Genomic DNA, 23,338 nt, shown 5'->3' on the forward strand with positions numbered 1-23,338 from the left:
GATGGTGGCGTGGAGGAGCAGGCAGTGAGTTGCCAGAAAGGGACAGTGCATATTAATGAGGTGAGATGTGCAGTCAAATGAGGCCAATGAAAAACAACAAATTTCACTGAATTAGGCATCTTGCCACTACCCAGCAAAAATTGCATCTTGACATCTGGAATTGAGTTGAAAAATGCATTTGGTTGCTATAGACATCAAGAGAGGTCTCAGTAAACTTTTCACACACAATTCTGCCAGATTTTACACCATGGTTCATGTCATTTGGGGCCCTACAAGATTCCATTCAATAAAAGATGAGTTTAGTGTGTCTATGGAAGAAAGTCTAACCTAATCTTTCAAGAAGTTGAGGAAGTAACAGAATAAAGAAAGTAACATACATTCAGTGGTTCACATTGATATACAGATCAAATAGTCAAGGGTTTAAGCCCCACTCCAGAGATCTGAGTAATGCCAATGTTGCAGGAAAAGGGAACTGCATTTAAATAGTGCTTCACTTTCAAAGTTCCTCATTGGCTGCAAGTTCCTTTGGGATATCCGAAGGTTGTGCAGGAAGCTGCATGCATGGAAGTTCATTTTTAATGTGATAAAATAAAAATTAAAATGTTGCAATACAATAGCACCATCTACTGGCAATTGCTTCTTGAAAAATCAAAAGAAGTTTTTAAAAATTGTCTTTGTCTGTCCATAATAAACAATATGCCATAAAATGTGATTCTCTACTTATCTAATCTTCAGCCTTGGAGTAACATGTTAGCTTTTTTAAAATATACGATGCTAGTCTTCATCCTTTTAAAAAAATGATAGTCATCAGATTGAACAGACTTCTTTATTATTATTCTATACCTGCAGTTTTGCAATAAAAACAAAATTGGATTCTGTTGCTTGTACAGTGTTGGTGAAAAGTGGTGCAAAATATAATGCAGGTGAATAAAATATGAAGGTGAAACTAACTGTTCTTTGCAATAACAAAACCTGAGCTTGTAGCAAATTGACAGCCATTTTAGAACCTTTGCATTTACTTCGAAGAAAATCACATTTGGAAAATAAGCTGAAGTTTTGAGTTATAAAGAAAGGCTGGATAGCTTGGCACTTTCTTTCACTGGAGCATAGGAGGTTGTGAAACAATAGAAGCTTATAAAATAATGAGGGGTATAGATACAGTTAATGGTAATTTTCTTTTCCCTGTGATGGGGGATTTCGAGACTACAGGGCACATTTCTAAGTTGAGAGGAGAGAGATTTTAATAAGATATAGGGGCAAATTTCTTACGCAGTAGTTTGTGTGTGGAATGAACTTCCAGAGGAAGTGGTGGATGTGGATACAATTACAGTGTTTAAAAGATATTTCAACAAGCAAATGAATAGAAAAGGTTTGGTGGGATATGAGTCAGGAGCAGGCATGTTTATTTGGGATTATGATCTACATGGACTGGATGGGCTGAAGGGTCTGTTTCCATGCTGTATGATTCTATGATTCTATGAACTGGATAACTTTTTAGGTAGAATTATCCCTTTGCTTTATTTTTGTTAGTTCAATTCATTCATGGAATATTGGTGTCCTTGGCTATGCCAGCATTTATTGACTATCCCAAATTGCCCTGAAGAAGGTGGTAGTGAGCACTTTACTTGTTCAGCTGCAGTCCTATTGATGCAAGAACACCCATTAGTGCTATTGAAAAATGATTTCAGGAATTTGATTCAGTGACAGTGAAGTAATGGTCACATAGCTCCAGGACAAGATGGCTTGTGTCTTGGCGGTGAACTTGCAAGTGGAAAATTTGGTGATGTCCCCACTCATCTAGTGCCCTTGTCCTTTGAGGTGATAGAGGTTGTAGGTTTGGAAAGAATCCTGGTGAATTCCTACAGAATACCATGTCGATGGTACGCACTACTGCAACTGAGCATTGCTAGTGAACAGCATATACATTGAAGGTGATTGATGATGATGATGATGATGCCCATCAAACAAGATGCATTGTTCTGGATGGTGTCAAGCTTTTTGGTTGCTTTTCGAACTGCAATGATCCAGGCAAGTGGAGAATATTCCATCATAATCCTGACTTGTGACTTATCAATGGTAAACAGGCATTATGGAGAGAGTAGGTAAGCTGCTTACTGCAGAATTTCTAGCCTCTGACCATCCCTTGTATCTCATATTGTGATGGATGTTGTTTCAGGTAACCTCCAAGATGTTGCTAGTTCAGGATTACATGATGGTGCTAACATTAATCGTCAAGGGGCAATGGTTATGGTCGCTTATGTTGGAAATATCATTGCCTGGCACTTGCATGATGTTTATGGGATGTGAATGTTATTTGATTCTTATCAGCCCCAGCATGAATATTGTCCCTGTGTTACCATATGTGAACACAGAATCTGGGTGTTGTAAATGTTGCTGAACATTGTGCAATCATCAGCAGCAAATTGATGATCTCATGTTGGAGAGAAGATCATTGGCATAGCAACTGAAGATGATTGGCCTTAGGGCAATACGCTGAGGAATTTCTGTTATGATGTCCTTGAAATGAAATATTTGACCTCCAGCAACCACATTCATTGTCCTTTATATTAAGTATGAGGCCAAACAGCAGAGAGTTTTTTTTTCCCCAATTCTCATTGACTCCAGATTTTCTAGGACTCACTGACCCCACCCTCGGCCAAACATTACCTTGATGTCAAGGACAGCCATGATTTCCATGATGTGATTTCATGCAATTGCTGTTCAATGTGGAGGTAATGATTTAAAGCTGATTAATACAGACGTCACAGTTAATTCAATCAAATGCACACAGTGGAAGCAAAGAAGAAGTGAAAACTTTCCATTTTTGTTAGTTTTACTTTGTTAGGGTATGTTTAGGTAAATAATGTCCTACCACTCATTTGTGTCCAAATTTATAAACACATGCAATTTGAAGGACATAAAACACTGAGAAGTACATCCATGAATTGTTCAAGGAAAGCACCTCAGTAGGAGTATGCTTCAGTAAAATTGTTGCACTTGAATCTCATTCTTCTATAATAACACTTCCCTCGTCCTAGTTTTTTAAATATCTATCTGCATTAGTGTCCATGCAGATCATACACTGATTTGGCAATGAAAGGCAAGTTAAATGTATATGGAGCTCAAATCATGCTGAACCTTGACTACTATGTCTGGTTGTAGTCAGAGTCAAAAAGAAGACATTTAATACTGAAAACAGATCCTGGTACCACAGGTCTGATTCCGCTATCAAATATTGGCACAGCTTACAAAATTTGCACACAGATGAATATAAGTGCGCCGCTGTGAAGTGTCTTGGGACATTGTTCCAAGTAATTTTAGGCACGTAAGTGGTACTGCCAGCTTAGTCGAGCTTGGTCACCATCATTTCTTTGAAAGAATGGTACATCTGACAATTCAGCACTCTATCTGTACTACAGCAGAGTGACAACTTCTTTTTGATTAAAGACTGTATGTGGAGCTTAAGTCTACAATTATTTCAGCCACAAAGGTAAGTACGACTAGCTGAAACAAACTCACACTGTATCACCTTTGGCATAACATCCTTCTAAAGCCTGGTGAGCCATAAAATGCACTTGTGCTGTGAAATGCATTCGACTTTGCAATTTGGTTTCAACGAAGTACAGACTTTCGTCGAAATGCTGTAAATCACTTTCTCTATCCTTTAAATTGTATAACCTTGTGGGATGACAACTTTTGAAAATGTAAATGTGTTGCTCAGCAAGACAATGTATTCTCTCTGTTTCTAATTATCTGACTGACTGTTGTGTGTCTTACACTAAACACGTATTGATTGTGCTTCATTTGAGGCAGACAATCTTTGAAAATACTCAACAGGCTATCGGTCCATATTGTATCCCAATGCGTATTCCATCTTCATTCCAGCTATTATTTTCTGTAATCTGAAAAATGACTTGTTGTTACAGTCTGTTTCAGTTTTTGTCTGACTGAGGAAAGATTCCAGCACTTTTGTTACATAGAAAGAAAATTGTCTTTTTTGTTAAAACATTGTATTATTTCCTGCTGCTCACTTCTCTGGAAACTAGTTCTTTTTGAAGTTATTCCGAAAAGAAGTTGAGGGCAATTTTATTAAAATGTTAATATTTGTCTACATTTCCAGTCATGATTTTAAAAGGTTTCTCTTTCTATTCATGAAAGAGCTTGTCATCTGATTATCAATGCTACCCATATCTGGACCATAGGTATAATGATTCTACTACAGCATTATACCACCAAATACCTCTTCTTGCTCTTCCAAATATTCTGAATGTTAAACTTGTTTGCATCCTATAATAAAACTATGCCTGCAAGGTGCAGAAACAAAGACTTTGCATTTACTCAGTCTGGTGTTTCACCTTATCACAGCACTTTGTTTTTGTTTATGGTGGTTCCTTCAGCAGCACTGACATCTTTGAAGGAGGGGGTGGTCTCACTCCAGAATTTGACTCCTGGAGTTCTCTTGTGAGTGAAATTTCCAGGATTGCCTTCACATGAGATCAATTAGACTGGATGTCTCACACATCATTGTAACCTTTCGGAGGAAGTTTTTGACACACTTCACAAAACGAAACCTTGTCATTAATCATTCAGATTGCTGAACGATTTGTCAGGAGAAACATTTCAACCACAACCTCATGGTACTACTGTTCATTGAAACTCAAATTAATCATTGTTACAAACACCATGGTTTGATGTTGCACTGAGATATTTATAACTGAACATAAACACACTTCTGAGCAATACATTTTATGAAAAAGAAAGCTAAGGGTGCACTCAGTAAAGATACGCTGAAGTTATTAGAAATAACTGGTTCTATTTTTGCCTAACATGCTAAAAGCTACCCATGAGCAGTAATTTAATTCATATTTTGTAAGTGCAAAAATCACAATGAGAAACTAAGTAATAGAGGCAAGAGTAGGCTGTACAACCCCGTGAGTCTGCTCTGATACTCAATAACTTTCTACTTCTACGTCTATCCCTGCAGCGCTTGATTCTCATAACGTATACAAATCCACGTTCACTCTTTTTTTATGGACTCATGGGATCTGAGAGTCACTGAAAGGGAAGCATTTATTGCACATCCTTAATTCCTTGAGCTGCCTCTATCTGTTGCAACTCATGTTCAGGAAGGACAGTGAAGGAATTGAGTCAGAATGATGTGTGGCTTGGAGATAATTTGGACAAGATACTGCTAGAGTGACAGTGTTTAATTAACTCTACCACAACCCCTTTAGCAAAGCAAGGGTTTCGATTTAAAACAAATGCAAAGCAATATGTAATTTGATGTCCATCTATTCTTGAACCAAAAAAATTTCTAGGAAAAATATTGGGAAATTAAAAACATAATAACATCATTATCAAAATGAAAGGCAGCTGCATTTATTATACTAGTGTGGTTGTTCAGCTGAATAGCTGGACATAGCTATATAGCTACCCACCTCAGAGAGTTGTAATTATATTGGTTTTACTTTCCTAGGCTCTCAGTGAAAGGAATCAGTATGGCATTCACTCTTGCTTTCATCTGCAGATTGTTAACTGATGTGGTGTTAACCTAAATTGGAAGCAATTTTATGAAAGTTTTTACTCTGGAGGACATTGTCACATTCCACTCAACTTACTGATACTCAGAGCCCTCAGTATCAGATTTCAGCTTAATGCTCCTCTAGCTCACATTCTAGCCATTGCAGGCAGGGTATATTTTGAACAAGGTTTTTATGCTATTAGTCACCAACATTAACTTGATATCATTAGGGATACACAGTTATTAGTAGAAGACAATTCAAAATACAATGATAAATTATTCCAAAGGCTCACTTATTAGCCAGATAACTTTTAAAAAGTGAATGCTGGAAATTGGAAAGAAAAATATGATATTGAAAATAGCAAGATTATCAACATTTGAACAAAGTAGCTTGATGTCGCTGTTAATATTGTCTATTACAACTTTTATCATGAGGGCTTTTGGAAACTGCATAACTCTCAATAGTAATATTAGCTTTATGTTGCAGGTGGAGGCCTGAGAAGTGGCTGTTCAGTTCATCTATAAAACCTAAATGATGATTATTTTGTATTCTCCAATTCTTCCTTCTAATCACCTACGCAACATTTAACAGAAGTACAGTTGTTCTTCGGTATCCATGACAGTTCTGTTCCTGAGAAACCCATGAATGATGAAACACGCAAGTGCTGAGCTCATTAAAAATCAAGGATATGAAAGTTTTGCCCCTGGATGTTGAGTTTTGTTATTACCTTTTTTTGGCACAGTCTGGCAAAATTGCAATTCATGATTTTGCAGATCCAGAGGATTTATTGTATATCAACAGCCCCTCTCATGCTGGAAAACCACCTGAGTTTGTATGGATAATGCCCAATTTGTTTTCCCATATGAGTCCAAGTGCAGTCCATGTACTGTTCACATGGCAAAGTGCAAGTGAGTTGAGGGACATGATTCTCTCATTCTGGGTTACACATTTCATACCACTGTGAAACTTTCATGCTGAGTAGAAATTGCTTTTCAATTTTTCTTTCAATTTTCCAAAACAGAGTTAAAAGGTTACCAATGCATCAGATTGGCCTTCCATTTGCAACTATTATACTCCATCTACCAATGTCGTCCTAAATGAGCTGGATATAGTCACCAACTCAATACAGGATAGAACAGTATCAGCATATCAGTGAAGTAGAAGTATAAAAGTACATTGCTCAGAGCACAGGCTATCAGTTGATTCATACTATTGTAAATCACGAATCATGCAAGTTGGATGTCATCCACCAATATTACCAATGTAAGATCCTCAGCAAGATTATCAAGGAAAAAGTGATAGACGGAACTGGTCAGAGCTACCAAGAGAACATCATGACAGATAGATGACTGAGACTGGTATCCTTCCAGAATAGAATAGACACCACCAGATGGGTAAAGAAGGTGCAGCCAGCCAAAGTTGATTTGGTGAAGTATGTTCAAGAAGGACCTTCAAGGGTGGGACAACAACAGCGCAAGAACAAACGAGACTGCAATGGCTTGGGATCAATGGCAGACCCTTGCTGCTCATTGTCCTGCGCAAGACCAGTGGAATTAAGTAATAAAAATAGCTCAATTAATTGTGAAATTCATTCTGTTTTGTACAAATTAACACTTCTTAAAGCAATATATCGGTTACTTTACAAAATATAAAAACAAATTGATAGAATGTTAGAAATCAGTCAATATCTATTTGTCTCAGTTGCAAGTTTCGAAAGGATCATGTCAACTTACATTTATATAATACATTAAACACAGCAGAGTGACCCAATCTTAATGGGATGCATCATCAAATAAAATTTCTCATCAAGATCTTGGTAACCTACGCTAATCTCGAGGGGATATTAGCGTAGGTTACCAAGATCTCGACTAGAAAGGTAAGTTTATGTAGTATCTTAAAATAGAAAAGACAGTCAGGAAGGCAGAGAAATATAAGGAGGAAATTTCAGAGTTTAGGATCTGCCAGCTCAACACCCAATGGTGGATTGATGACAATCACAGATGTGTAAGGGGTCAATACTAGAGGAATGCAACAATGTTGGAAGATTGTAGGGCTAGAGAAGAAAAATAATTGAAGCATTGCCACAATGCAATAGACACAATCATATCTGCTTTATCATCTGAGACAGTGGCAAGGTCACTGGCTAAGTATTAGGGAACCCATGATAGATGCGGAAGGAGCATGCAAACATTAATGAGCTAGTGCAGCTGAGAGACTGGGAGTTGAAAACCTACAAGCAATGTCTGATGCAATTGAGCAACATCAGAGCTCAGGGCAAATTCAGGGACATACCTAACTTGGTGAAGCTTGCTGTTGGTGAAATGTTTTGGTGATTAAGTGCAAGAGTGCCGTCTTTGAGTCAAAGGATATGAATACCCAAAAGGGAAAAGTGATTGACTAGAAAAGGAGCAGTTGTTGAGGAACCCCATGACAGGATGGCTCTTGAGAGTGAATTTCAAAGCTGGTTTAGCAAGAGTGAAGAATTGTAATCCCCCACAAAGTTTAATGAGATTTAATCACCCACCATGGCATTAACATGGGCAGGAGAGAGGAATTTGCTGAGAAATCTGTAAGGTCTGTCGTGATTTGGTATTTGGCATGCACTATAGAGAATGTACCATCATATGTTACTTATGGTTGTCAAGTGTTAGTCTGGTTGTAAGAAATATATACATAATTTAGATTGCATTTGAGGTCCAACTTGCATAGTATTGTTCATTGTCCAAAGCCATGGAACATTTTGACTTTATTCTCTTAGCGAGACCCTTGGATCTCACCATTTGTCTTATTTAAAAATAGAAGTTATTGACCCTTAACCCGATTGTAACATAATGTGGTGATCTCATCTGGGATCATAATTTTAAATTGTTAGTCTGGTCTGGAATTGAAACAATTTATATAATTTCTGTTGTTGGGGAGGACTAACATTCGGATCAGATTCTCCAGTACGATTCAGGTGAACTGAGGCATGATGCAGACCATCCAATTGCAGCTGTGAGTGTATGATTTCTCTGCAGCCTGGAATATTCTGTCAATAAGCAGTTATAAATCTTCATTCTGTACAGGAATCTGAATAAAATTAGAAAACTGGATGAATTTCCATTCGATTGGGTCTCTCCTCTCGTGAAAATAAGACAAAAATGACATTCTGTTTTTGAAATTGCTAAAACCTGCTTACATTGTCTCATGGCTCACTCCACAGGACAGAAACATCATCTGTGCATAATATTTTCAATTTCTATCTTAAGGACCAACTGTTCTGAAGATATCACTTCTTTAAATCTTGTTCGATAGCATATTTCTTTTTTTCTGACAGTTTCTAATTAGTTGTAATTGTAATACAGAAGAAACAAATTCTGTAACCTGAGGCACACCAAGCAACATCTGTGGAACCTGGCCAATATCACTAATATAATCATGATTCATTACTTTACAAACATATGCCGGGATCTGCAAATATACATCTTTCAGAAAATTGCTGAGACAAATTGTTGTTCACACTAATGAATATAATCTTTATAACACAACATTTGCTATCCATAAGACAATTCCTGATTACTCAAATTCACCTACAGCAGCCCATAATGCCAAATGATATATCCAAATCTTCATGAAATATCATGACCATAAGTACGATTAAAGCATGTTTTCAAAATTCCTACTTCTTCAAAATGGCATATTTTAGATTAAATTCTATAACATGTGATCATTTAAGTTTAAAGTCACAATAAACATCAGAACCAATCTTTGGTTAAGAAATACTTCTAATATAAAGTATTCCCATCCTCAAACAAAGATGTGCAATCTAGGTGGATTGGTCATGCTAAATCACTCACAGTGTTCCAGGATGCATAGATTAGGTACACACAGGGGGTTGGGTCTGGGTGGGATACTGTAAGGGTCAGTGTAGACTTGTTGGGCCGAATGGCCCGTTGCCACACTGTAGGAATTCTATGAAATATGAAAACATAAATCAAAAATGTTAGCATACAAGTTCAGCAGGTAATAGGGAAGGTAAATGGAATGTTGGCCTTTACTTCAAAGGGAATGCAGTATAAAAGTAGGGAGGCATTGCTAAAGTTATACAAGGCAGTATTCAGGCCACAGCTGGAATACTGTGAACATTTTTTGGGCCCATTATCTAAGGAGAGATATATTAGTTTTGGAGACAGTCCAGAGAAAGTTCAATAGGTTGATACAAGGTATGGGGTACTATCCTATGAGTAAGTTGGGCCCGTACTCATTGAAGAATGGAAGGCCACCTTATTAAAACATACAATGTTCTTAGGGGCTGGACAGGGTGGTTGTGGAAAGTTTGTTTGCCCTTGTGGGAAAGTGAAGAACTAGAGACCACAATCTCAGAATAAAGGTTTACCCACTTTAAACCAAGATGAGGAGAAATTTCTTACCTCAAAGGGTGGTGGCTCTGTGGAGTTCTTTGCCATAGAGGCTGGGTAATTATATTCAAAAGCGGATAGATTTTTTTTAAGTCGGTAGGGAAATCAAGTTATGAGGAAAAGGCAGAAAAGTGGAGCTGAGGATTATCAGATCGGCTATGATGTTATTGAATTGCAGAGCAAACCCTGTAGGCTGACGGGCCTTCTGTTCATATATCTTCTGGTTTTATGATAAATTAACCACTTTTCACTCTTAATAATAGAGTTTGTACCACCATAAATGTTCGTCAAATGCATTAAGTAACTGCAAACCGAATTAGCGTTTTTGTTTTTAACTGATTTACTTTAATAAACCCAATTGGTTTTGACTGTCACCCTTCCCTCCAAAACCTATAAAGGTCAATGTAAAATTATAACTATTCCCTTTGAGGGTTCCTTGAACCAAAGGTCAACATTATCTTTTCTTCAAGTGGACCAACTTTGGTTTGATGTGAAGCAACCTGATGCTTAAATGCAACATAGTGATTAGAAAAATAATATTCAGGAGAAAAGCTACTAAAATTTTGAATAGATCACCAGGTCAAACAGAGGTGGTGTTCAGAAGTTTATATTTAAGTTAAAAAAGTATGTGATGGAGAAAATGTAATTGTTTTGATCAGTTACAGTTGTAAGTGGCAGTGACAGGAGCACATATATTCTTGAAGACAACAACGACTGCATATGCTGGAAGTCTATAGGTGTGAGCTTGAAAAAGTACAGCAGGTATACAGGGACTTTACATCCATGATGAAGATGAGGTGTTGGGGGCTGAGGAATTGAAAGTATTGGAAAAGGTGGAGGGCATGGGTTGTGTCCCAAATATAGGTAGGAAATTCTTTGGTCAAATATGAAAGAATGGAGTTGAAGTAGGAGGAGATGAGCTCAGTGGAGCAGGGTCAGGCAGAGACAATGGGTCGATCAGGGCAGTTGGGTTTATGAACTTTGGGAAGGAGATAGAAACGGGTGTTGCAGGGTTGGAAAATATCAGGTTGGAGGCTGTGGAGGGGAGATGTCCGGAAGTGATGAGGTTGATGATGGCCTGGGAGATGATGGCTTGGTAATCAGAGGTGGGGCCATGATCAAGGAGATGGTAGGAGGAGATGTCAGAGAGTTGCCGTCTGGTCTCAGCGATGTAGAGGTCACCACCACCATGGCCTCCTTGTCGGGGGATCTAATAGTGAGGTTAGGATTGGAATGAAGGGAGCATAGGGTTGCATGTTCCAATGGGGAGAGGTTGGAGAGATCCAAGCAAATGATCTTATGGTGGCAGTTTGAGATGAAGATGTTGAGGGGTGGGTAGGAGCCTGGGAGGGGGTGTCCAGGAGAATGGAGTTTGCTGGGGGTGGGACAAGGGGTCGTAAGAGGGTGGGTTGGACTCCCATTCAAAGGAATAGGTGCAGAGGCAGAGGCAGCAGAAAGAGAGCTCAACATCAATGGCGTGCATGGAATTCATTTATGTGTGGGGAATAAAAGTGAGCCATTTGCTGAGGACTGAGCATTCAGCCTCAGTGAGGGGGAGGTCCAGAGGGATGGTGTACACCTGGCAGGGCTTGGGGTTGGGGCTGGGGCTGGGGCTGGGTGTAGACTTTAAGGCAGGAGTGGGGTTGGAGACTTCGTCAGGAATGGGTGTGTGCATGGGAGCGGTCATGTGGGCAGAAGCAGAAGTAACACAATTGCCACTGATGTCAGCAGTCACATGGTCTTCTACATGGGCAAAAGTAGTGGTCAAATGACCATGGCTGTTAGAGTGTGTCCATGCATAATCTGGAGGAAAATCACCTGAAGTTTCGCCTTGGGAGCTTACAGCCCAATGGCCCCAACATTGACTTCACCAGCTTCAAAATCCCTCCACCTCCAGTCTTATCCCATGTTCAGCCCTCCCCGACCTGATCTATCCATTGGGGCAGCATGATAGCTCAGTGGTTATCACTGCTGCCTCACAGTATCAGGGATCTGGGTTTGATTCCACCCTCGGGCGACTATCAGTGTGGAGTTTGCACGTTCTCCCCATGTATGCGTGGGTTTCCTCCAGGTGCTCCAGTTTCCTCCCACAGTCCAAAGATGTGCAGGCTAGGTGAGTTGGCCGTGCTAAATTGCCCGTAGTGTTCAGGGGTGTGTGGATTAGGTGGGTTATAGGGGGGTAGGTGTGGTTGGGATGCTCTGATGTGGATTTGTTGGGCCAAAGGGCCTGTTTCCACACTGCAGGGACTCTATGAAATTTTCCTACTCACCTGTCTGCTGCAGCCTTCCCACGGAACAATCACAATAACCTCCTACCTGCATCCACCTATCACCATCTCTCCTACCTTTTCCCCAGCCCTCACCTATTTATTTCTGGGCTGTGTACCCTGAACAAACAGCCAGTGAAATAGCAGTCCACCTGAATACTCTTGGACAATGCAACACCAAGTAAGAACAGATTTCCTAAGTGACACTTTGGTCTACCTTGAACACTAACACTGAATAACGTACAGCGGTGGATTTTCCAGGATGGCATGAGAAAATACCTACAATTTAAAAAATTTTAACTGAGGAAGAAATGGACAATGTAAAAGAGAACATGCCCAGTCTTAATTGACTGGGCTTTTGCAAAAAAAACAAATACAATCTATCAAATTCTGCTATGTATTTTTAAAAGATGCATTGCTAACAAGAATACTACCTGAGGACGAAATAAAGGCAAAGCATAAGTCTTGTGTTGCAGAAGCGAGAAGGGAGCATTATGAAAACTACAGGCCAGCGAGCTTAATATCAATCATAGGCAAGGAACCAAAGGACAACCTTGCAGGGGTATATATAGAGTGCCTAGCAAATTATACATAACAAGTTGAAGAAAGTTGGCATGTCTTAAAAGCGGGGAAGAAATAAAGATGATAATTCAGGATTAACTAGGAAACTGGCAAAAACTAGTTCTGACTCCAATTTGAAAAGTCTGGCACTAACCCAAAGCTTATAGGACAATAACCTGATACAAGGTAAAGGTATTCCTTTCAACAACAAAAACAAAAACAAAGTTGCTGGAAAAGCTCACAAGTCTTGGAGCATCTGTAGTGGGAAAACAGAGTTAACGTTTCGGGTCCAGGGTCTCTTCCTCAGAACTGATGGTGTCTGGGAAAGTGTCAGTTTGTATGCAGAAGATAGGGAGGCGGTGGGGTAGGGGGTAAACAATGGGATAGAGCCCAAAGAGAGAGAAAGACAGTTGGACAGACTTGTTATTAACTCCTTTGACTGTTAATTCTGTCTTTTTCCCTCCACAGATGCTGCTAGACATGCTGGGCTTTTCCAGCAACTTTGTTTTTGCTCCTAATTTACAGCATCAGCAGTTCTTTCGGCTTTTAAAGATATTCTGTTATTTAGATTGAAAGAGAAAGGGAGAAAGAAAAAGAGGCTTTCTTACAGACTTGCAAAGCAACACTTTTAACAAGTACTTGATAGTAATTAGGTCTCAAATCAAACTTGCTGACGTGAGGTGAGAGTTTGCTCACAGTTTGCTGCTTTTTCTAGCAAATGGATGTATTTAACTTTAAGAGATTTATGTATAATGGTTCCTAGATTGTTTGAATACTTCTGAGGAATTTTCGGTTACATTGATGTATTGTACATTTAGCAATTTTATCCTGCTTCCATATTTTGCTAAATTTTTGAAATCACTTGCTTTCTCCCTTGCTTATTAAAGCCACTCTCCAAAATGTTACTGAAGAAAAGTGTGAGGGTGAAAATCCTTTTGAGCATTCAGCATCTTTAGATAGTATTCCACACCTTTATATTCAGTCCTCAAGTGCTAAATGTGCCTAGTGCAGAATCATCAGATGCAAGTGTACGAACTATGCTAGCTTACCTGGGAATGTCAGTGGAAACCTGTTTCCACCATCTGCTGCAGGTTAACTTGTAAACACTTTGAACAGTGGCAGTGTTTCTCATTGAGGTGAAGGCTGCCACAGTGTGAAGCTTTCGTACTGTCGTATCCTTTCAAAACAATGACATTGAAGACAGAGTGCGGTGTATACTTATATCTCCCAAAGTTCCAAAGCACACCAACTTCATTACTTCTGTGGAGATGGGCATCAGCTGGATCACAAACTGGATTCACAGTTGTCTTCAGGAGTTTGCAACCATGAAGGCAGAGAAATTCATATCAAGTTGTTTCTGTTCATGAAGGTTAAAAATGTTCATTCAATGACTATTCAATAAACAGTAGAATACATGAAACGTCGGAATACATGTCAATAACTGTTATCACCCATGAAAAAGCCTTAAGTTTAAATGAATAGCACAACTACATTTTGTCTCTTAAAGTCTCTTTGACTGCTATTCAAACCTGTTATCAGAAACAAGACAAAGTGCTTTCTACAGCACAATTCTGTGGGTCAAATACTGAGCCTGTATTGACAATAGTAAACCTCATCAATTCAAGACGTGCCATAGTTTCTGATCATAATTGACCTTTAAGCCCCTACTTTGCAAGAATGGTTACAAATAAGGGAGAAGATCTGGTGATTTCAGGAAGAAAATGTAAAAATTTGTATGCATTGCTTTGAGAATAAACATTCAGTGTCTGGAAGAGACCAGTTAAAGTATTATACACAGGCACCACCATGCTGCTGACTTCTTCATTATAAAGAAATTTGTAATATGTTTTTAATGAAGATGCCTGGTGAGGAACAGCAAAGTGATGCTCGGTTTTCTGCCTGAGATGCTCCACTGCCATTAGGACATTTTATTGTCATCAAAAATTGCAGATTCTGATGTTAATCCTCATTACCAGAGCTCTGCTTGTTCCTTCTCTTTTAAAGAATGCATTATGGGTACTCAAGTATGGGGTACAGTGAAAAATATACAATGTAACCACACAGGATACCATTTTAAGTACAAAGTACCTAGGCACAAAATCACAGTTATAAAAGTTGAAAAATAAAGAAATAAGTTTTTAAAAAGTTCAGCACTACAGTCTGCTTAGTATAAAAGTAGAAAAATAAAGAAATAAAGTTAAAAAGTCAAACATTACAGTTCTTTCTTAAGCCATGGGCCTGCATTTGATCCAAGCTGTGCTGTTGCCTAGAGAGCTCGCTCTCCCCTGCATTAGGCATGCTTTCACCCATTCTCACCAACCGCCTTCGCTGCTGACCTCCATCGGGCACACCAGGCATTACCGCCGCTCGTAACACTTTGTCCCCAACCATTGTTTTGCCTTTGGCTGCCACCTTGCTGTTGCGGCCATCCGGGCTTGCACTAGGCCCTAGCCACTGCCGCGCACTATCACCACATTAGCTACCTCACTGTGAGTCCTACTCCGGACACTGACAAAGCTGTGATGTCATCGACCACCAGAGTTGTGCTGGGCACACAAGTTGCATTGTGGCCGACTGTCAAAATCCTCCAGTCTTTGCCATCGCTGCCGATGCCTGCACGACCAAGCACCCTCCAGGAGGTAAGTAGAGAAAGAAAAAAGCTAAAGAACTGAAAGAAAGAAAGAACAAAATGAGAGAAGAAGAAAGAAGAAATACAAGAGGTTGGAACCCCAGTCAGGAGTCCTACTCTGCTGCCATCTTGATTTTCTTGATCGATGGCCCAATTTTTTTAATGACAAGATCAAACCCAATCATTAACTGAGTGCAGCTTCTTTCTTTTCTTTCAGGCTAAAATGTTCATCTAAGGAGTCTCCCTGCCTTTGCAAACATATTGTATTTATTGCTTGATAGAACATATTTTTATTTTAAACTGCCGTGTTATTCCTGCAGTGGCTTAAAAGGATTCATCAACATGAAAGACTCCACGATTTGAAACCTATGATTTTAATGGGAATAATTGACCTTATTGCAAATGATGCTTGCATGCCATCTTGCACTAAGTAGCACAACATTGTAAGTGGGTCTTGTGACATTGAAATTGCACATCCAAATATGCAGAAGGGGTCAATGGCACGGGGAAGTGATCGGTATGTGAAATATCTCCACCCTCATTGCAACAGCATTTGGAAAACATCTTCCTTGGCTAAAGCAGACAGAACTATAGAAATTCCCAGCTCTAACTTTTACCATTAATGAAAATGACAACAGAAATCAAGAACAAAGAAGAAAGGTATTGGTTAGGGTGGTGGTGAATAACAGCAGAAAGCTCAAATCCACAAAGCCAAGAGTAAACATAAACATAAAAACAGCAATTATACAAAGCAACTAGAACAGACTTACCTTTATGAAATCTACTTGAATACCTTACATTCTAGGACTGCTCCTGTAATTGTTTAGGAGGTTAATAAACTGCATTCATTGAATATATTGTATACCCTGAAATCACAGTCTCAAAAATGCACAGAAGTAATGTTGGCATTTGTTGCCTGCCCACTGTCAATGGTAGATCCTTGCAAAATACTTCATGGCGTGGCATTTTTATACTTGGCACCTTTTACCACCTCCCTCTCACTCACACCTAACTCAAACAATTGCATTATCGGAAATCAATATCAATGATCAGTGGTAAATCCACAGTGAGTTATAATATTAAAAAGAAAAACCCTGCAAAATAGCATAAATAGCCCTGATTAATACCATCATGCACTGCCTGTGTTCCCATAAGGCAAATCAAAATAAAGATCAGCTAAAATTAAAGATCAGCAATCTATTCACTGTGTACTTGCTGCTGTAGTTGTTTCACTCAAAATGAATACTAACACAAAACTCAGCAGGACTCTAAATCAGGAAATGAAATTAAACAGATTCTGAAGTCCATTAATCTCATCCAGTCACTAAAGCTAGACAAAGCAAATTTGCCTGCTTAGGTATATTTTAAGTCCTATTTTCAACATCAAAAATGAACTGGATGAGTTTGAATCTCTGTAGGAAAACTTCAAAACTGTCATCATGCAGTCATGTTAAAGCAGTGCTCTTTATGAGAAGCTGACGGCAATTGCATATAACTTAGATTAAAGACAAATTTCCCAAAAATAAATATTTCTTCAATAGACGAGAATAAAGAAACAATGCAGCATAAAAGGAGACCATTTGGCAGAGCTAATGGGAACTGCAGATGCTGGAGAATTCCAAGATAATAAAATGTGAGGCTGGATGAACACAGCGGGCCAAGCAGCATCGCAGGAGCACAAAAGCTGACGTTTCGGGCCTAGACCCTTCATCAGAGAGGGGGATGGGGAGAGGGAACTGCAATAAATAGGGAGAGAGGGGGAGGCGGACCGAAGATGGAGAGTAAAGAAGATAGGTGGAGAGTGTATAGGTGGGGAGGTAGGGAGGGGATAGGTCAGTCCAGGGAAGACGGACAGGTCAAGGAGGTGGGATGAGGTTAGTAGGTAGATGGGGGTGCGGCTTGGGGTGGGAGGAAGGGATGGGTGAGAGGAAGAACCGGTTAGGGAGGCAGAGACAGGTTGGACTGGTTTTGGGATGCAGTGGGTGGAGGAAAAGAGCTGGGTTGGTTGTGTGGTGCGGTGGGGGGAGGAGACGAACTGGGCTGGTTTAGGGATGCAGTGGGGGAAGGGGAGATTTTGAAACTGGTGAAGTCCACATTGATACCAATAGGCTGCAGGGTTCCCAAGCGGAATATGAGTTGCTGTTCCTGCAACCTTCGGGTGGCATCATTGTGGCAGTGCAGGAGGCCCATGATGGACATATCATCTAGAGAATGGGAGGGGGAGTGGAAATGGTTTGCGACTGGGAGGTGCAGTTGTTAGTTGCGAACTGAGCGGAGGTGTTCTGCAAAGCGGTCTCCAAGCCTCCGCTTGGTTTCCCCAATGTAGAGGAAGCCGCACCGGGTACAGTGGATGCAGTATACCACATTGGCAGATGTGCAGGTGTACCTCTGCTTATTGTGGAAAGTCATCTTGGGGCCTGGGATAGTGTTGAGGGAGGAGGTGTGGGGGCAAGTGTAGCATTTCCTGCGGTTGCAGGGGAAGGTGCCGGGTGTGGTGGGGTTGGAGGGCAGTGTGGAGCGAACAAGGGAGTCACAGAGAGAGTGGTCTCTCCGGAAAGCAGACAGGGGTGGGGATGGAAAAATGTCTTGGGTGGTGGGGTCGGATTGTAAATGGCGAAAGTGTCAGAGGATGATGCGTTGTATCCGGAGGTTGGTAGGGTGGTGTGTGAGAACAAGGGGGATCCTCTTAGGGCGGTTGTGGCGGGGGCGGGGTGTGAGGGATGTGTTGCGGGAAATACGGGAGACGCGGTCAAGGGCGTTCTCGACCACTGTGGGGGGAAAGTTGCGGTCCTTAAAGAACTTGGACATCTGGGATGTGCGGGAGTGGAATGTCTTATCGTGGGAGCAGATGCGGCGGAGGCGGAGGAATTGGGAATAGGGGATGGAATTTTTGCAGGAGGGTGGGTGGGAGGAAGTGTATTCTAGGTAGCTATGGGAGTCGGTGGGCTTGAAATGGACATCAGTTACAAGCTGGTTGCCTGAGATGGAGACTGAGAGGTCCAGGAAGGTGAGGGATGTGCTGGAGATGGCCCAGGTGAACTGAAGGTAGGGGTGGAAGGTGTTGGTGAAGTGGATGAACTGTTCGAGCTCCTCTGGGGAGCAGGAGGCGGCACCGATACAGTCATCAATGTATCGGAGGAAGAGGTGGGGTTTGGGGCCTGTGTAAGTGCGGAAGAGGGACTGTTCCACATAACCTACAAAGAGGCAGGCATAGCTGGGGCCCATGCGGGTGCCCATGGCCACCCCCTTAGTCTGTAGGAAGTGGGAAGAGTCAAAAGAGAAGTTGTTGAGGGTGAGGACGAGTTCGGCTAGGCGGATGAGAGTGTCGGTGGAGGGGGACTGGTCGGGCCTGCGGGATAGGAAGAAGCGGAGGGCCTTGAGGCCATCTGCATGCGGAATGCAGGTGTATAGGGACTGGATGTCCATGGTGAATATGAGGTGTTGGGGGCCAGGGAATTGGAAGTCCTGGAGGAGGTGGAGGGCGTGGGTGGTGTCACGGACGTAGGTGGGGAGTTCCTGGACCAAAGGGGAGAAAATGGAGTCCAGATAGGTGGAGATGAGTTCGGTGGGGCAGGAGCAGGCTGAGACGATGGGTCGACCAGGGCAGGCAGGTTTGTGGATTTTGGGAAGGAGATAGAAGCGGGCCGTGCGGGGTTGGGGAACATCACACCATCAAACCCGCAGACAACGGTGGCGCAGTGGTAGTATGGCGCACTGACCTCTACATCGCCGAGGCCAGACGCCAACTCTCCGACACCACCTCCTACCGCCCCCTTGATCATGACCCCACACCCGAGCACCAAACCATCATCTCCAACACCATTCACGACCTCATCACCTCAGGGGACCTCCCACCCACAGCCTCCAACCTCATTGTTCCCCAACCCCGCACGGCCCGTTTCTATCTTCTTCCCAAAATCCACAAACCTGCCTGCCCTGGTCGACCCATCGTCTCAGCCTGCTCCTGCCCCACCGAACTCATCTCCACCTATCTGGACTCCATTTTCTCCCCTTTGGTCCAGGAACTCCCCACCTACGTCCGTGACACCACCCATGCCCTCCACCTCCTCCAGGACTTCCAATTCCCTGGGCCCCAACACCTCATATTCACCATGTACGTCCAGTCCCTATACACCTGCATTCCGCATGCAGATGGCCTCAAGGCCCTCCGCTTCTTCCTGTCCCGCAGGCCCGACCAGTCCCCCTCCACCGACACTCTCATCCGCCTAGCTGAACTCGTCCTCACCCTCAACAACTTCTCTTTTGACTCCTCCCACTTCCTACAGACTAAGGGGGTGGCCATGGGCACCCGCATGAGCCCCAGCTATGCCTGCCTCTTTGTAGGTTACGTGGAACAGTCCCTCTTCCGCACCTACACAGGCCCCAAACCCCACCTCTTCCTCCGGTACATTGATGACTGTATCGGCGCCGCCTCTTGCTCCCCAGAGGAGCTCGAACAGTTCATCCACTTCACCAACACCTTCCACCCCAACCTTCAGTTCACCTGGGCCATCTCCAGCACATCCCTCACCTTCCTGGGCCTCTCAGTCTCCATCTCAGGCAACCAGCTTGTAACTGATGTCCATTTCAAGCCCACCGACTCCCACAGGTACCTACAATACACCTCCTCCCACCCACCCTCCTGCAAAAATTCCATCCCCTATTCCCAATTCCTCCGCCTCCGCCGCATCTGCTCCCACGATAAGACATTCCACTCCCGCACATCCCAGATGTCCAAGTTCTTTAAGGACCGCAACTTTCCCCCCACAGTGATCGAGAACGCCCTTGACCGCGTCTCCCGTATTTCCGGCAACACATCCCTCACACACCGCCCCCGCCACAACCGCCCTAAGAGGATCCCCCTCGTTCTCACTCACCACCCTACCAACCTCCAGATACAACGCATCATCCTCCGACACTTTCGCCATTTACAATCCGACCCCACCACCCAAGACATTTTTCCATCCCCACCCCTGTCTGCTTTCCGGAGAGACCACTCTCTCCGTGACTCCCTTGTTCGCTCCACACTGCCCTCCAACCCCACCACACCCGGCACCTTCCCCTGTAACCGCAGGAAATGCTACACTTGCCCCCACACCTCCTCCCTCACCCCTATCTAAGGCCCCAAGATGACATTCCACATTAAGCAGAGGTTCACCTGCACATCTGCCAATGTGGTATACTGCATCCACTGTACCCGGTGCGGCTTCTTCTACATTGGGGAAACCAAGCGGAGGCTTGGAGACCGCTTTGCAGAACACCTCCGCTCAGTTCGCAACAAACAACTGCACCTCCCAGTCGCAAACCATTTCCACTCCCCCTCCCATTCTCTAGATGACATGTCCATCATGGGCCTCCTGCACTGCCACAATGATGCCACCCGAAGGTTGCAGGAACAGCAACTCATATTCCGCCTGGGAACCCTGCAGCCTATTGGTATCAATGTGGACTTCACCAGTTTCAAAATCTCCCCTTCCCCCACTGCATCCCTAAGCCAGCCCAGTTCGTCCCCTCCCCCCACTGCACCACACAACCAGCCCAGCTCTTCCCCCCCACCCACTGCATCCCAAAACCAGTCCAACCTGTCTCTGCCTCCCTAACCGGTTCTTCCTCTCACCCATCCCTTCCTCCCACCCCATGCCGCACCCCCATCTACCTGCTAACCTCATCCCATCTCCTTGACCTGTCCGTCTTCCCTGGACTGACCTATCCCCTCCCTACCTCCCCACCTATACTCTCTCCACCTATCTTCTTTACTCTCCATCTTCGGTCCGCCTCCCCCTCTCTCTCTATTTATTCCAGTTCCCTCTCCCCATCCCCCTCTCTGATGAAGGGTCCAGGCCCGAAACGTCAGCTTTTGTGCTCCTGAGATGCTGCTTGGCCTGCTGTGTTCATCCAGCCTCACATTTTATTATCATTTGGCAGAGCTGTCTAATTGGTCCCACTTCTTCCTCCTCCCCATAATCCTTTAAACTGCTTTCTTTCGCATATGCATTAAATATTGCAAAAAGGAGACAAATGATTGAAGTTTTTCATCTTGCCCTCACCAGGATTAGAACACAAGAAACAGACATGAAAAATATATAGAGCATGAAGGGATGGTGTTGATTGGTTAGGCCATCACTGGCAGTGGAAATACCAGAAGAACAAGAATCATATGGTCAGACTAAACAGGTAGAGTCTGATCCATCTGAACGTTGAAAGATGCAGTAGAGATCGACAGCTTCCAGGACACCATTACCTGCCCAGTAAAAAAGTGCTACACACAAATTCCATTGCCTACATAAAACAAGATCCTGTATATTTAGGTATGCAGCTTTTGGGACACACAGAAATAGTCATGCAGGATATATACCACAGGAAGATGCCATTTGGCTTATTGTGTCTATATTAATCATCAAACAGCCATCTGTTCTAATCCCATTTGTTCAGCATTTAGCCCATAGCCTTTTATGTTAAGGCATTTCAAGTGTTATCTAAATCATTTTTAAATATTTTGAGGACAAGCCAAATTTTGGGCAGCAGGTTCCAGATACCCAAAACCTTCTGGGTGAAAAAATATTTCCACAAATCCCTCTAAACCTCCCGTTCTTTACCTGTGCCCCTGGTTATTGACCCATCAACGAAAGGGAGAAGTTTCTCCAAACTACCCTGCCTATGCCCCAAAGATCTTTTGCAAACCTCAAACAGATTTCCCCTCAACTATCTCCGCTCTAAGGAAAGCAACCTTGGACTATACAGCATCTTTTCATTCCTGAATCACTCCAGCCCAGCCAACTTGCAGATGAATCTCTTCTTGAGCCCTCAGCAGTGCAAACACGTGCTTTATATAATGTGGCAACCAGAACAGCGCACAGTTATCTAGCCATGTCCCAACTAATGTTATATACAGATCCATCATAATCTCCCTGCTCTGGTATTCAATGCCTCGACTAATAAAGGTTTCTTCACCAACTTGACTGCCTGTCCTGCTGCCTTCAAAGTTCTATGGACATGCACACAAAAGTCCCACTGATCCATTGTACTTTCTGGTGTCCTACCATATAACGTCTACTAATTAGCTTGATGGCAGAATCCTGTTAATGCAGAAAACTACTTCTGGGGTTACAGCAAAATAAAAGCATGAAACAGCCAGTTTCACCTATTGCTTAAACTGTTGAATCACTTTCTTCTTGGGTAATCTGAGGTAGGCTGTGCACTGCTCGAGGGCAAAAGTGGCAGACCTGAGTACTTTGACAAGTTTTTGTAATGATTTTGTCATGATAGTCAGCAGGATGAAGGACGATTTTGCCTCATCTCAGCATCAAGCTTAACCCAAGCCATCAGTACCTTGTGTCTATTCACAAGGTTGCCTTTGTGATTAATCTTATACTGTGTTCAACTGTAGAAATCCCAATGTGTATATTGGCCAGTGAATGTAGGCTTTTGGAAAATGATAGAAGAGAACCCACTAGCAATTTTCTCAACTATCAGGTCAAGGGAAGGGAGTTTATTTGATTGCTCGATTTCAATAGATGGAGCTTATCAAGCTCTGGAACAGAATCCTTTGATTCAACTGCAGACTTAATTATTGCAAATATATCATCAGCATATCAGAAGAATGCAAGAATAAGAGGTTAATCATCATTCCATTGAAGAGGTGATCCTTAAAGTAATCAAAAAAGATGTCAGCCAGAGCTGAACATAGAAGGGATCTCACGGCAACACCATCCATTTCGGCATGCATAGTTGAAATGAAACTGAACTCAACGGCATAAACTGCTAAATTTGAGAGGTTAACAAGCACAGGTCAAGACACCAGTGGCACATCTAGATCAGCACGATACAGAATAATAGAACCCCTACAGTGTGGAAGCAAGTCATTTGGCCCAGAGTCCTAACTGACCCTCCAAAGAGCATCCCACCCAGATTCATCCCCTTATCCTATTCCTATAACCCTGCATTTCCCACAGCTAATCAACT

This window comes from Stegostoma tigrinum, chromosome 27 (genome assembly GCF_030684315.1).
Source record: "Stegostoma tigrinum isolate sSteTig4 chromosome 27, sSteTig4.hap1, whole genome shotgun sequence".
NCBI lineage: Eukaryota > Metazoa > Chordata > Chondrichthyes > Orectolobiformes > Stegostomatidae > Stegostoma > Stegostoma tigrinum.